The sequence below is a fragment of the Trichechus manatus genome, unplaced genomic scaffold (genome assembly GCF_000243295.1).
Source record: "Trichechus manatus latirostris isolate Lorelei unplaced genomic scaffold, TriManLat1.0 scaffold00295, whole genome shotgun sequence".
Taxonomy (NCBI): Eukaryota; Metazoa; Chordata; class Mammalia; order Sirenia; family Trichechidae; genus Trichechus; species Trichechus manatus.
The window spans coordinates 496513-510667 of NW_004444231.1; the positions used below are offsets into that span (position 1 = coordinate 496513).

The 14155-nt window shown below is 43.1% G+C and overlaps 1 long non-coding RNA gene across 1 annotated transcript; it reads left to right on the top strand.

Moving 5' to 3' along the window:
• The first annotated feature begins 6741 nt into the window (after window positions 1–6741).
• LOC111819183 (uncharacterized) lies at window positions 6742–8228 on the top strand. Its single transcript, XR_002822935.1, has 3 exons — window positions 6742–6877; window positions 7348–7563; window positions 8178–8228. It is a non-coding gene; the product is annotated as an uncharacterized LOC111819183 (long non-coding RNA).
• The last annotated feature ends 5927 nt before the right edge of the window (window positions 8229–14155 follow it).

Consider the following 14155-nt stretch of genomic DNA (forward strand, 5'->3'; position numbering starts at 1 on the left):
GTACAACAACAGATACATGGACCAGTGGAACAGGATTGAGAATCCAAAAGTAAACTCACCCACCTATGAGCAGCTGATATTTGACAAAGACCCAAAATCCATTAAATGGGGAAAAGACAGTCTCTTTAACAAATGGTGCTGGCATAACTGGATATCCATCTGCAAAAAAATGAAACAAGACCCATACCTCACACCATGTAAAAAAATAACTCAAAATGGATCAATCTAAAATCTAAAAGGATAAAGATGATGGAAGAAAAAATATGGACAACGCTAGGAGCCTTAATACATGGCACAAACAGAATACAAACTATAAGTAACAATGCACAAACACCAGAAGAGAAACAAGATAAATGGGAGCTCCTAAAAATCAAACACTTATGCTCATCAAAAGACTTCACCAAAAGAGTAAAAAGACTGGGAAAAAAATTTGGCTACAACATATCCGATCAGGGTCTAATCTCTAAAATCTGCAAGATAGTGCAAAACCTCAACAACAAAAAGACAAATAACCCAGTTTAAAAATGGGCAAAGAATATGAAGAGGCACTTCACCAAAGAAGACATTCAGGAGGCTACCAGCTACATGAGGAAATGCACACAATCATTAGCCATTAGAGAAATGCAAATCAAAACCACAGTGAGATACCTTCTCACCCCAACAAGGCCAGCATTAATCCAAAAAACACAAAATAATCAATGCTGGAGAAATTGTGGAGAGACTGGAACACTTATACACTGTTGGTGGGAACATAAAATGGTACAACCACTTTGGAAAACAATTTGGCGCCAGCTTAAAAAGCTAGAAATAGAAGTACCATATGATCCACCAATCCCACTCCTTGGAATATATTCTAGAGAAATAAGAGCCGTCACAGGAATAGATATATGCTCCCCCGTGTTCATTGCAGTACTGTCCACAATAGCAAAAAGATGGAAACAACCTAGGTGCCCATCAACAGACAAATGGATAAAAAAATTATGGTATATACACACAATGGAATACTACAAAACTAAGAACAATGATGACTCCATGAAACATCTCACTACATGGATGAATCTGGAAGACATTATGCTGAGTGAAAGGACAAATATTGTATGAGTCCACTACTATAAAAACTCAAGAAAAGGTTTAAACACAGAAGAAAACATTCTTTGACGGCTACGAGGGTGGGGAGGGAGGGAGGGGGAATTCACTAACTAGATAGTAGACAAGAATTATCTTAGGTGAAGGGAAGGGCAGCACACACTGTAGGGGAAGTCAGCACAACTGGACTAAACCAAAAGCTAAGAAGTTTCCTGAACACAACCAAACACTTTGAGGGACATACTAGCAGGGGCAGGAGCCTGGGGACCATGCTTTCATGGGACATCTAAGTCAATTGGCATAACAAAGTTTGTTATGAAAATGTTCTGCATCCCACTTTGGTGAGTAGCGTCTGGGGTCTTAAAAGCTAACAAGCAACCATCTAAGATGCATCAATTGGTCCCAACCTACCTGGAGCAAAGAAGAATGAAGAACATCAAAGACACACGGAAAATATCAGCCCAAGAGACAAAAAGGGCCACATAAACCAGAGACTCCATCAGCTTGAGACCAGAAGAACTAGATGGTGCCCAGCTACCACCAGTGACCTCCCTGACAGGGAACACAACAGAGAGTCCCTGACAGAGCAGGAGAAAAGTGGGGTGCAGAACTCAAATTCTAGTAAAAAAACCAGACTTAATGGTCTGACTGAGACTAGATGAACCCCAGAAGACATGGCTCCCAGGCTCTCTATTAACCCAGAACTAAAACCATTCCCGAAGTCACCTCTTCAGACAAAGATTAGACCAGACTATAAAACCTAAAATAACACTAGTAAAGAGTGTGTTTCTTAGTCCAAGTAGACACACGAGACTAAATGGGCAGCTGTTGTCCAGAGGCAGGATGAAACGACAGAAAAAGATAGGAGCTGATTGAATGGACATGGGAAACGTGGGTGGAAAGGGGTAGTGGGCTGTCACATTATAGGAATTGCAACTAGGGTCACATAACCATATATGTATAAATTTTTGTATGAGAAATTAACTTGAGCTGTAAACTTTCACCTAAACAAGATTTAAAAAAAGAACACAGCATCAGGGTTGAAGGAAGACTCATTAACAATCTGCGTTATGCAGATGACACAACCTTGCTTGCTGAAAGTGAAGAGGACTTGAAGCACTTACTGATTAAGAGCAAAGATCACAACCTTCAATATGGATTACACCTCAACATAAAGAAAACAAAAATCCTCACAACTGAACCAATAAGCAATATCATGATAAATGAAGAAAGACTGAAGTTGTCAGGATTTCATCTTACTTGGATCCATAATCAACACCCATGAAAGCAGCAGTCAAGAAACCAAACGATGTATTGCACCGGGCAAATCTGCTGCAAAACACCTCTTTAAAGTGTTAAAAAGCAAAGATGTTGTCTTAGTCATCTAGTGCTTCTATAACAGAAATACCACAAGTGGCTGGCTTTAACAAAGAGAAGTTTATTCTCTCACAGTCCAGTAGGCTAGAAGTCCAAATTCAGGGCGCAGGCTCCAGAGGAAGGATTTCTTTCTCTGTCAGCTCTGGAGGAAGTTCCTTGTCATCAGTCTTCCCTTGGTCTGGGAGCATCTCAGCGCAGGAATCTCAGGTCCAAAGGACGTGCTCTGCTCCTGGCGCAGCTTTCTTGGTGGTATGAGGTCCCCATGTCTCTCTGTTCACTTCTCTCTTTTATATCTCAAAAGAGATTGGCTTAAGACACTGTCTAATCTTGTAGACCTCATCAATATAACTGCCACTAATCCATCTCGTTACATCATAGTGATAGGATTTACAACACATAGGGAAATCACATCAGATGACAAAATGGAAGACAATCATACAATACCGGGAATCATGACCTAGCCAAGTTGACAGATACTTTTGGGGGACACAATTCTATCTATGACAGATGTCATTTTAAGGATTAAGTGACGCCCGACCCAAGCCATGGTGTTTTCAATCACCTCATATGCATACAAAAGCTGGGCAATGAATAAGGGAGGCCTAAGAAGAATTGACGCCTTTGAATTATGGTGTTGGTGAAGAATATTGAATATACCATGAACTGCCAAAAGAACGAACAAATCTGTCCTGGACAAAGTAAAGGCAGAATGCGCCTTAGAAGCAAGGATGGTAAGACTTCGTCTCACATACTTTGGACATGTCAGGAGGAATCAGTCCCTGGAGAAGGACGTCATGCTTGGTAAAGTAGAGGGTCAGTGTAAAGAGCAAGACCTTCAACAAGATGGGTTGACACAGTAGCTGCAGCATTTGGGCTAAAGCATAACAAAGACTGTGGGGATGGCGCAGGACCAGGCAGTGTTTCATCCTGTTGTACACAAGGTCGTTATGAGTCAGAACTGACTCAAAGGCACTTACGACAACAACAATAACACAAAGCAAGTAGTCTGAGTTAAGATGGCAGACTATAGACATGAAATAGATAAAAGTTCATTGGCTTTTACAGTCTCCAACCCATGGCTTTGTCCTCATTTACATAGTTGTCCTAAGTTCCTGAAATAAACACCCATAGACACCAAAAAAAAAAAAAGCCAACCTGTGGAGCATATGTTTGAGCAGAGAGAGATACACCATAGGTTAGAAGCATAATGTATTAATTTCCTTGTTGCTATAACAAATCACCACAAACTTAGTGACTTAAAAATAACACAGATTTATTCTCTTATCATTCGGGAGGCCAGAAGTTTAAACTAGGCCCACAGGGCTGTGTTCCATCTGGAAGCTCTAGGGGAGAATCCGTTTTCTTGCCTTGTCCATCTTCCAGAGCCTGCCTACCTTCCTTGGTTCTTGGCCCCTCCTTCCTTTTGCAAAGCCAGCAGCTTAGAATCTCTTTTCTGACACCTGATTCCATCCTTACGTCTTCTTCTCTAACTTTGGCCTTCCTGCCTCCCTCTTATAAAGATCTTTGTGATTACGTCATTGGGGCCACCCACATAATCCAGGATAATCACCTAATCTCAAATCCTAAACTAAACCACATCTTCAAAAGTCCCTTTTGCATAGAATGTAAGATATTCACAGGTTCCAAGGATTAGAACGTGGACATCTTTGGTGATCATTTTTAGCCTACCACAGATAGTAAGTAAGAAAAGTGTTCACGTAAGAAGATGTTAAGTGCTGTGGAGAAGGTGACCCAGAGTGTGAGTATGTGGGGAGACGGAAGACAGCTGTTTGAACTCGGGTGGGCAGGGCGGGCCTCGTTGAGAAGGTGACTTTTGAGGAAAGATTTGAAGGACATGAAGGAATTAGCCATGAGGATGTCTGGGATAATCTTTCCAGGCGGTGGAACATCCAGTGCAGCTACACCACGGCAGAGCTGTGTCTGTGTCTTGGGAGCAGCAAGGAGGCCAGTGTGGCTGCAGCAGGGTCATTGAGATGATGTCAGAGGTGCTACCAGACCATGTAGGGACTGAGGATATTGGAAAAGTTTTGACTTTTACTCTGGGTGAGATGGGATATTACAAAACAGTTTTGAGCAAAAGAGAGAGATGGTCGACTTCTCTTTTAAAAGGATCACTGTGGAGGCTGTCTGAGAATAGAATTGAAAGGTGAGGGGTGAGCGAGACAGTAGGAAAACAGTAGGAATTTAGGACAGTATTCAAGATGTTGATTGCTTTGCCTGAGTGTGAGCAATGAAAATTGTGGGAAGTGATTGGATTCTGGCTATATTTTTTAAATGGATTTTACAAGATGTTCTAATGGATTGAATCTGAGGTACAAGAAAGAGAAGAGTCAATGAGGACACTAAATATTTTGGACTTGCAAATCGAGTCAGTGGAGATGGGGAAGACTCTGGAAGGAGCATATTGAAGAGGGATGTAGTTTAAGAAATACTGAGTCTGAGATGTCTATTAGAAATGCAGGTGAGGTTGTCAGGTTGACAGTTGGATATACCGGTCTGGATATTAGTAGAAATCTTGATTAGAGAAATAAATGTGGGAGGTGACACCACATAAATGGTATTTAAAGCCTTGAGAATGGATGAGACCTCCAAAGAGTGATTAGCTGTAGAAGAAAAAAGAACAAGGACTGAACCCTGGGCCCTCTAGTGCTAATCAATCTGATCACACTACACACCAAAAGCAGACTGCGGAGCTCTGGCACCGACTCCATGGCATTTAACAACAATAACAAAGTTGTTATAAAAACATATCTCTAAAGACAAAGCATGGCAACTGGTTGGGACTTTTTTAATATTTCTAATATAGGTAACAAAACATATGTTGGTTAATATTTGTATACACTACTTATTAAAGCATGTGAATACATTGTGTTTCCTGAGACACTCTCTATTTTGATCTGTCTGTGATCTACATAGATTAATTCATGGGTATGCTATAAGGATAATTATAGTTTGCTTCAACCCCATAGTCACACAAACGTTATTCTTAGATGAAGTGAATCCAGTAACACTACCTGCTTTGTAAAGCCAGCTGAAGGTTAGTTTTATTTGTGAGAAGTAGCCAAAACCCTTCTCTGCCTTGGACTCCGGACTCTTTGGGGTGTGTAATTATCAAAATGGAAAATAATGAAACAAACAAACAAAAAAAGATAATGAAACAAAACTGCCTGTAAGTGAACCCCTATCTGAAGCCTTCAGTCACCAGTTTCCTGTCCTTGACGGTTTCCATTGTCTGTCATTGAGATCTGTGGGATAAGTTTCTTTCTAGAAGCCTATGGGGAAGAAGACTCTGGGGGAGAAGCCTAAAGTAAGAGAGTGAGAAGAGAAGCGTCCAGCTCAGGGAGCAAGATTCTAGAAAAGGAAGAAGAGTGGACTGAGAGTCAAGCAAGTTCTCTCTGTCTCTCTCTCTCCCTCTCTCTGTCTGGTTCTCTAGAGAAGTAAAACCAGTGAAATATATATGTATGTATATATAGAGAGAGATTTATCTCAAGGAAAATGGCTCACAGTTGTAGAGGCTGGCAAATCCCAAGTCTTTGGGTCAAGTATCAGGCTGGAGGTTTCTCCCGACCCACGTAGCTGCAGATATGCAGGTCAGATGGCAGGCTGCTGGCTCACAAGCTGTGGAGGCTGCAGAATCCTAAGATTGGCGGGCAATATGGCAGGCCACTGGCTCAAGTCCCAAGAACTGGAGGTCAGATGATGACGAGCTGGATGCAGGATGTGAGCAAGCTTTACTAGAAAGTCCATATACATATTGGATGCAGATCACCACCCGCCAGGAAACTCCCCCTTACAACTGATTTGCCGATCACATCAGATCACATAGAGGCTGACTACACCATTACATAACTCTCAAACTACATTATTACATAACTGCCAAACCACTGAGACTCATGGCCCAGCCAAACTGACACACAACCTTAACCAACACGCTGTGTGTGTGTCTGCGTGTGTAAGCCAGCACTTGGGGAGACAGTGGGCAAGAGTATCCTGTGGCAGAGGAGGAGGCTGAGGAAAGGTTCCCAGCGTCTCTAGGTTTGGATTTCAGGATCTCAGCACTGAGGGCCGTGTCTGGGATTCGGAAGACGACAAAGGGGGTGTGGGCGTGGCATAGTGCAAACGAGCACACGGGAGTCATCGAGGTAGGGTTTTTTCATAAGTTTCACTTTTCTTTTGCAATGTCTTTCAGGGTTATTCTGCCTGCAAACCGATGACACTCTCCAATGTCGATTTTCATCGCGTATCCGGTTCTAGAGGAGTCCATCAGAGTTAGAGGAAGTTTCCTTGCACGAAGGAGCCAAAAGAGAGCCAACGCTCTCCCCTGACTCCGTGGGTGCTTAGGCGCCGAATTGCGGTGACCCGAACCCTCCTCCTGCACCTCTCAGAGGTCCTGGTGGGTGACGTGGGGTCGGGAGAGTAACTACCTCTTGGGAGGGAGGAAGAGAGGATCGTCCTTGTTGGGGACGTGGGACCCCATCCCCTTTGGATTTATCCGTTCCTTCCCCTTCCACACCTTCCTTCCCCCTTCCCCCCACCCCATTTTCTTTTCTCCTCCTCCCCATTCGCGCGCGCGCGCACACACATACACACACGTGCACACACGGACACACTAGGGGAACCTGCCCAGGGACCACACGGAGCGCAGCCTGGGTGGAAGATCAGGCCAAGTCTCTCGTGAGACTGAGGTCCACTGAAGTCGCCTACGCGGACGACGCGCAGTTTGTCTCTGTGGACGACCTCCACCAGATAGTCCCTGACATCCGTCGGACCCCCACACCTAGGGAGAGCCCCCAGTGTTTGTACTTCGTTTCAGTTTAAATTAGAGCCGTGCTGACACCTGCTTGGGCCAATGACTGTCTTAAGGAGGAGAAGGCGAGCAGACAGCGATCTCAACCGCAGGGGCGTGGCCAGCTGCCGGGGATGGGGCAGAAATTCGAGCCTCCTGCGCGATGTCAGTGCTCCGCTGGCCACCGGCGGATTCCCATTTCCTGACGGGGACCAGTGCTCCAGGAGGGTGGCAGGACAGAGGAGGGACAGGCGGCCGGGGCGGCGGAGCTTCCAGGCCCCCCTGGAGGCCAGGTGCGTGGAATCTTCTCCACAGATCCCTGGAGAACCAGAGGAGACGCTGCTGCGTGAAGGGAGCGAGGGCGCGGACAACCTCCTTGGACCTCTCCCAGGTGGTGGCTGTGTCCCTCGGTGCTGTCCCAAAGGAGGAGAGAGAGGATGGGACCCATCTGACAATCCCCCCAAAGTTTATGGGGTTCTAATGGGGAGGCTTAGCATCTGGATATCTGATCCTTTACCCTGCCCAGGGCTTTCCGGGACATTTAGGGACCGTGAAGCTTTGGGTGGGAAAACGGGGATGGGGGGCGGTCAAGAGAAATAACTGAACAGCAGTTTCTTAGGAATCCGGCTTTGGAGATTGTCATGGCTTGAACTGTATCTCCCAAAAATATGAGTGTCAATTTGGCTAGGCCATGATTCCCGCTATTGTGTGGTTGTCACCCATTTTGTGATTGCAATTTTTCTATGTGTTGTAAATCTTAATCTCTGTCTGTGGTTAATGAGGCAAGATTAGATTATGTTAAAGTGGATTAGGGTGGTATTGTAACACCCTTAATAAGGTCACATTCCTGATCCAATGTAAACGGAGTTTCCCTGGAGTGTGGCCTGCATCACCTTTTATCTTACAGAAGATAAAAGGAAAGCGAAGCGAACAGAGAGTTGGAGACCTCATACCACCAAGAAAGCAGCGCTGTGAGCAGAGCATGTCCTTTGGACCTGAGGTTCCTGAGCTGAGATTTTCCCAGATCAAGGGAAGACTGATGTCAAGGACTTTCCTCCAGAGCCGACAAAGTCTTCCCCTGGAGCTGATGCCCTGAATTTGGACTTCTAGCCTACTAGACTGCGAGAAAATAAATTTCTCTTTGTTAAAGCCATCCACTTGTGGTATTTCTGTTACAGCAGCAGTAGATGACTAAGACAGAGATCAAGCTCCGTCGGGGTTTGTTTCTCTCAGACTTTGCCCTAAATCTCTGTCCCAGGCCTGCTGCTCTCCTGACCCTGCCTTTACTTGTGATGGGACCAAAAGCCACCCTTCCTGCCACTAACACCTGAAGCCTCCAACATGAGTGGGCCAGAACCTGCTTTAAAATAGCATTTCCGTACAGATTCCTGTGGATGAAGCTAATATTTGATGTTCTCATTTTCCCTCCACAACTGTCCTGTCCATTCCCATGGTGGTTAAATGTGCCTCTCTTTAATGGATAATGGGAAGAAAATCAAATAGTCTGAATTCTCTTTGACTCTCTTTCACGGATTCACCATCAACACACATGACCCATCACCCCATCTCTCACCAAGAGGTCACGCTGAGGTGCTGGGCCCTGGGCTTCTACCCTGCAGGGGATCACACTGACCTAGCAGTGGGACCGGGAGGACATGACCCAGGACACAGCTTGTGGAGACCAGTCCTTTAGGGAACGGGACCTTCCAGAAGGTGGATGGCCATGGTGGTGCCCTCTGGAGAAGGGCAGAGATTCACACGCCCTGTGCAGCGTGACGGGTTGCCAGAGCCCCTCACCCTGAGATGGCATAAAGAGGGGTACGAGGGTGGAGCCTCTTCTCAGGAAAAGCAGGGCCCTTTTGGGCACCTCCAGCAGGGTTGGGGCTGAGGCCTTAAGGTCAGAACCCCTCACCTTTCCTTCTCTTCCCAGAACTACCTCCTCAGCCCACTATCCCCATCATGGGAATCGTTGCAGCCTAGTTCTCCTCGGAGCTGTGGTAGTTGAAGCTCTGGTGGCTGGAGTTGTGATCTGGAGGAGGAAGGGCTCAGGTAGGGAAGGGGTGGGAGCTTGTGTCACCACTGCTTCATATGTGAGTCTCCACCCCAGGTGGTTGAATTGCCCATCTCCTGCCTCTGTTTCTGCTGAGTTAGAAATAATGACCCCAGACGTGCAGGATAATCTGGGAAGGGGCCTGGATGGCAGGTGGGCAGGGCCTCAGCCTGGATAAGGGCTGTCTGCATGGAGCCGGTCAGGTGGGTTAGGTGGGACAGGGGTGTGGGGCAAGGAGGATGCTGGGAAGTGGAGGCTGAAGAGCAGGCTGAGAAGCTTCAGGATGGAGACAGAGGCTGGGGTCAGGTCCCATAGTGCCAGGCAGGCCAGTCCTATGGCCATTTCAGAGTGGCAGGTGCTGGGTCTGGACCCATATTTCTCCTCATGCTCCTTAGGATTCTGAGCAGCAGGGCCAGGAGGGACCCTGACAGGAGAAGCACTAAAAGATGAGGATCGAGCCTCCTCTGTTATAGGTGGAGAATGTAGACATGAAGCTGATTTCCTGAAACCATGTCCTCTTTTAAAATTGAGGTGGAGATAATTTAATTTATTAAATTTACAAAGCCATCTATTCTATGATTTTTAATAGAGTGGATCACTCCTACAATTGGCCTAATTAGACATATATTATAACTTATAACAGAGAGTATGAAAGGGCTATGGGGTCTTTTGTTTGGGTCCAGGTTTTGATTTGTGTTTGTCAAGCTCTTTATTTTGTTGTTGTTTCATTGTATTTTGTTTTTTGTTAAAAAGAAACCTCTTTGAGAACAGGATACAAGGAAAAGATTAGTCCAAAGGACTAATAGTCCACAGCTACCAAGGCCTCCACCAGACTGAGTTCAGTACAGCTAGATGGTGCCCGGCTACCACCACTGACTGCTCTGTCCAGGATCACAACAGAGGGTTCTGGACAAAGCTGGAGAAGGATGTAGAGCATAATTCTAACTCACAAAAAAAAGACCAGATTTACTGGCCTAAAGGAGACTGGAGAAACCCCGAGAGTATGGCCCCCAGACACCCTTTTAGCTCAGTGGTGAAGTTACCTCCGAGGTTCACCGTTCAGCCTGGGAGTGGACAGCCCCATAAAACCAAATGAGACTAACGAGGTACAGGAGTCCAGTGACAAGGGCCAGAAAGCAGAAGGGGAGAAGGAAGCTGGTGATAGGGAACCCAAGGTTGAGTAAGGATATTGTTGATGTGTTGTGAGATTGTTAACCATTGTCATAGGGCAACATTTGTAGTAACTGTTAAATGTGAAACTATTTTATTCTGTAAGCCTTCATCTTAAGTGAGAATAACAGCACAACTCGAAGAGCGTAGTCAATGTCACTGAACTGTGCATCTAGAAATTTTTGAAATGGTGTATCTTTGGCTGTGTGTATTTTCACCAAAAAAAAAGAGGTTGAGAAGTTAGAGGGTTGATATGTTGTAGGGTTGTTAACCAATGTCATAAAACAACACGTGTATTACTGTTTCATGAGAAACTATTTGTTCTGTAAGCCTTCACCTGAAGTACAGTTTAAAAAAAAGGAAAGAAACCTCTTTGTAGAAAACACAAAAAAATTACAAAGAAAAAATCCACAGTCACCTACTATGACTCAGTGTATATATATGTTTTTTGCATTAAAAAGCTATATTACGCAAATAAAAATAATTCTGAAATATTAGAATTATACGGCAAATGCAGTTTTTTACATTACCTTTTCCCTGCTATTATTTCACAAGCAATTCCCATATCATGTTTTATCCTTCTAAATTGATTTTAGTGACTTCATTCTATTTCATTGAATGGAATTTAGCATAATTTATTGACCTTTTAATGTTGAATATATGTATATATAATTCCTTTTTTATATTAACACTGAGATGATCAATTATGTTTAGATTCCTTTTTGCAAATGTGTTGACCATGTATGCAGCAGTGAAATTACTAAGTGAAAGATTTTAACCATTTTTATATCTTCTGGTATACTGGTACCTTTGCCAACCTGCCTTCTACGGTAACTTTTTAGATTTGTATACAAGGGTGCCTACCTCACCCAACATAGAAACACGAATAGCCTCCTTATGTTACAAGCAAGAAAGCCAGTAAGAAGAAAGGAATAAAGGTAGATTTGCCAACTTTGTGCCATTTTTTAGACTCTGAGGTTTCTCTTGTTTTATTGTTGTTAGTTTTACTTTATTTATTTGAGACCATGTTTATACCTCTTTTAAAAAAAAGGTTAAATCCCTACCTTTTGACCAATTTCAGTTGAGATGTTTATCTTTTATAATTGATTTGTAAGCATGTATCATGTTTATCTGAAATGAAAAGATGTTTATTGTTCTGTAATAATAGCTGATTTTGTGGGAATTAATCAGAGAATATGAAAGGATGTTAAACTTTATTTTAGGGATAAAATAGAAGCTAACATGTGTTGAGCACTTACTATGTGTCATGAACTTTGCTGATGACTTTATATGCATTATTTTACCTAAATCATGAAGAGAGTAAAGTTATTAATCCTACTTACAGATGAAGAAACTGAAGCTTAGAATGGTTCATTGACTTGTCTGTGATCGGTCAGCTAGCAGGCAGCAAATATGCTGGTAAGAGCTAGTGAAATGAGTAAGACCAGACCCTGGACTCACGGAGACTCAAACCAAACCTTAACCCTCCCCATCCTCCCCTCAAGGAGACCAGGTGTACACAAGAGAGCTCTGGACCTCCAACCTAGTGCCGGAGCCACTAGACTGGGATTCTGGATTGAGGGTCGTCGAAAGAAAACATCCTGTAGTTTTCATTGATCCTGGGCCTTTCCCCTAGAGGCAGATCTTATCCTTGAAGCAGCTCCTGAGTGTCCTAAGAGAGGAGGATGTTCTCGTTATTTCAGAGACCCAGAAATATCATCTCAGGGAGCAAAGAGTCTCTAAGAGCTAAGAGCTAAGTGTCCTGATGGCTGGAGGAGACCAACAGGGGAGTCTCCTCATAAAAGTCATAAAACTCAGGGAAAGCTGTGCCTCAGAACTTTCATCAGAGGTTTGTCAAATGTGGATTATTTCCCCACTGCCTCATTCAAAGTCAGACTTCTCTCAACAGGTACTGGGGGCTCAGAACCAATAAACACCCAAGATCATGATCTCCAGCAACAATCCTTGGAGTGAAAAATAATGTCTCCGTTTTATTACAGAGGGAAGTATTCCATAGTCAGTGACTGGGGAAAGACATGTGCCGCTTTAGTGATTTGTCCTACGTCATGTTTTCTAATGGAGTCTAACACACACAAAGGTAAATGTTCCTGTTAAAAAAAAGAAAAGAAAAGAAAATTAAGTACTAAGGAGAATTCTTCAATACTTTTTGGTATTTCTGAACATAAGAAAAAGCTGGCACAGTGAATATATACAAAATAAAGCAAGAAGAGTACAAACCTAGGGCATTTTGGCATTTCAATAACATGGTGCTAACACAAAAATTTGGATAGAAAATATGACAAATATATTTTTTATCTTGCTAGCAAGTACAATAATTTACAAAGGAATTGATTCCAAGAAATATGTCTCACAAAATAAAGTGAAGGATAAAAGTATAGGTGTCATTTCAAACATCTAGAAAACTAATCCATAAAGAACTATATATTTTAAGTCAATATGTTTGCTATATGTTGATTTTAAAATTTATAACATTACTACTTTATTTCTTTTGGAATTTGAGTAGTCAGTGAATAGACCTAATATATTTGGAAGCCAGTATAAATGGCTTTTAAACTGGTTCAAGAGAAAGAGAGGTAGGAAATAGTGAAATCAAGTTTTTCTACTTTTTTAATTATAACATCAAAATCGTTATTAGAAATAACTCTGGGCAACAAAAGCTAATGTTCTGTGTGTAAATAATTGTTGATTTGTTCAACCAGAGTTTTAAATGAGGTGATTTTATGCTCCTTACATACATTCTTTTGTAACCTCAAAAATAAAATCTCAATTAATTTACGTATTCCTCAAAAAAGTTCTGAAACTATTTCTTGCCTTTTATTTTTTCATTTTTTGCTTCAATATATTTATGCCATCAGTAGTAAAGAAGACATGAAGCAGTAGCTGTGAGCATGATATGTTAAGTCGATCGAACACATAAACATTGGATCCATGCAGTCTATATTTGATTGATTATTCACGTATAGTAAGATTTTTTTACTGTACTTTAGATGAAGTTTACAGAGCAAATTAGTTTCTCAATAAACAATTAATATGCATATTGTTTTGTGACATTGGTTACCAACCCCACGACATGTCAACACTCTCCCCTTCTCGACCTTACGTTCCCACCACCTTTCCTGACCCCTCGTGCCTTCTCGTCCTTGCCCCTGGGCTGATGAGCCCATTTAGTCTCATTTTGTTTTATGGACCTGTCTAATCTTTGATTGAAGGGTGAACCTCAGGAGCAAATTGTGTACTGAATTAAAAGGGTGTCCATGAGCCATACTCTCGGGGATTCTCCAGTCTCTGTCAGACCAGTAAGTCTGGTCTTTTTTTGTGAGTTTCAATTTTGTTCTACATTTTTCTCCACCTCTATCTGGAGCCCTCTATTGTGATCCCTGTCAGAGCAGTCGGTGGTGGTAGCTGGGCACCATCTAGTTGTGCTGGAATCAGTCCTGTGGAGGCTATGGTATTTGTGGTCCATTAGTCCTTTAGACTAATCTTTCCCTTGTGTCTTTGGTTTTCTTCATTCTCCCTTGCTCCAAATGGGGTGGGACCAACGAGGTATCTTAGATGACCTCCTATAAGCTTTTAAGACCCTGGGTACTACTCACCAAAGTAGGATGTAGACTGTTTTCTCTCCCTCTTTTTTTTTTTTTTTTTTT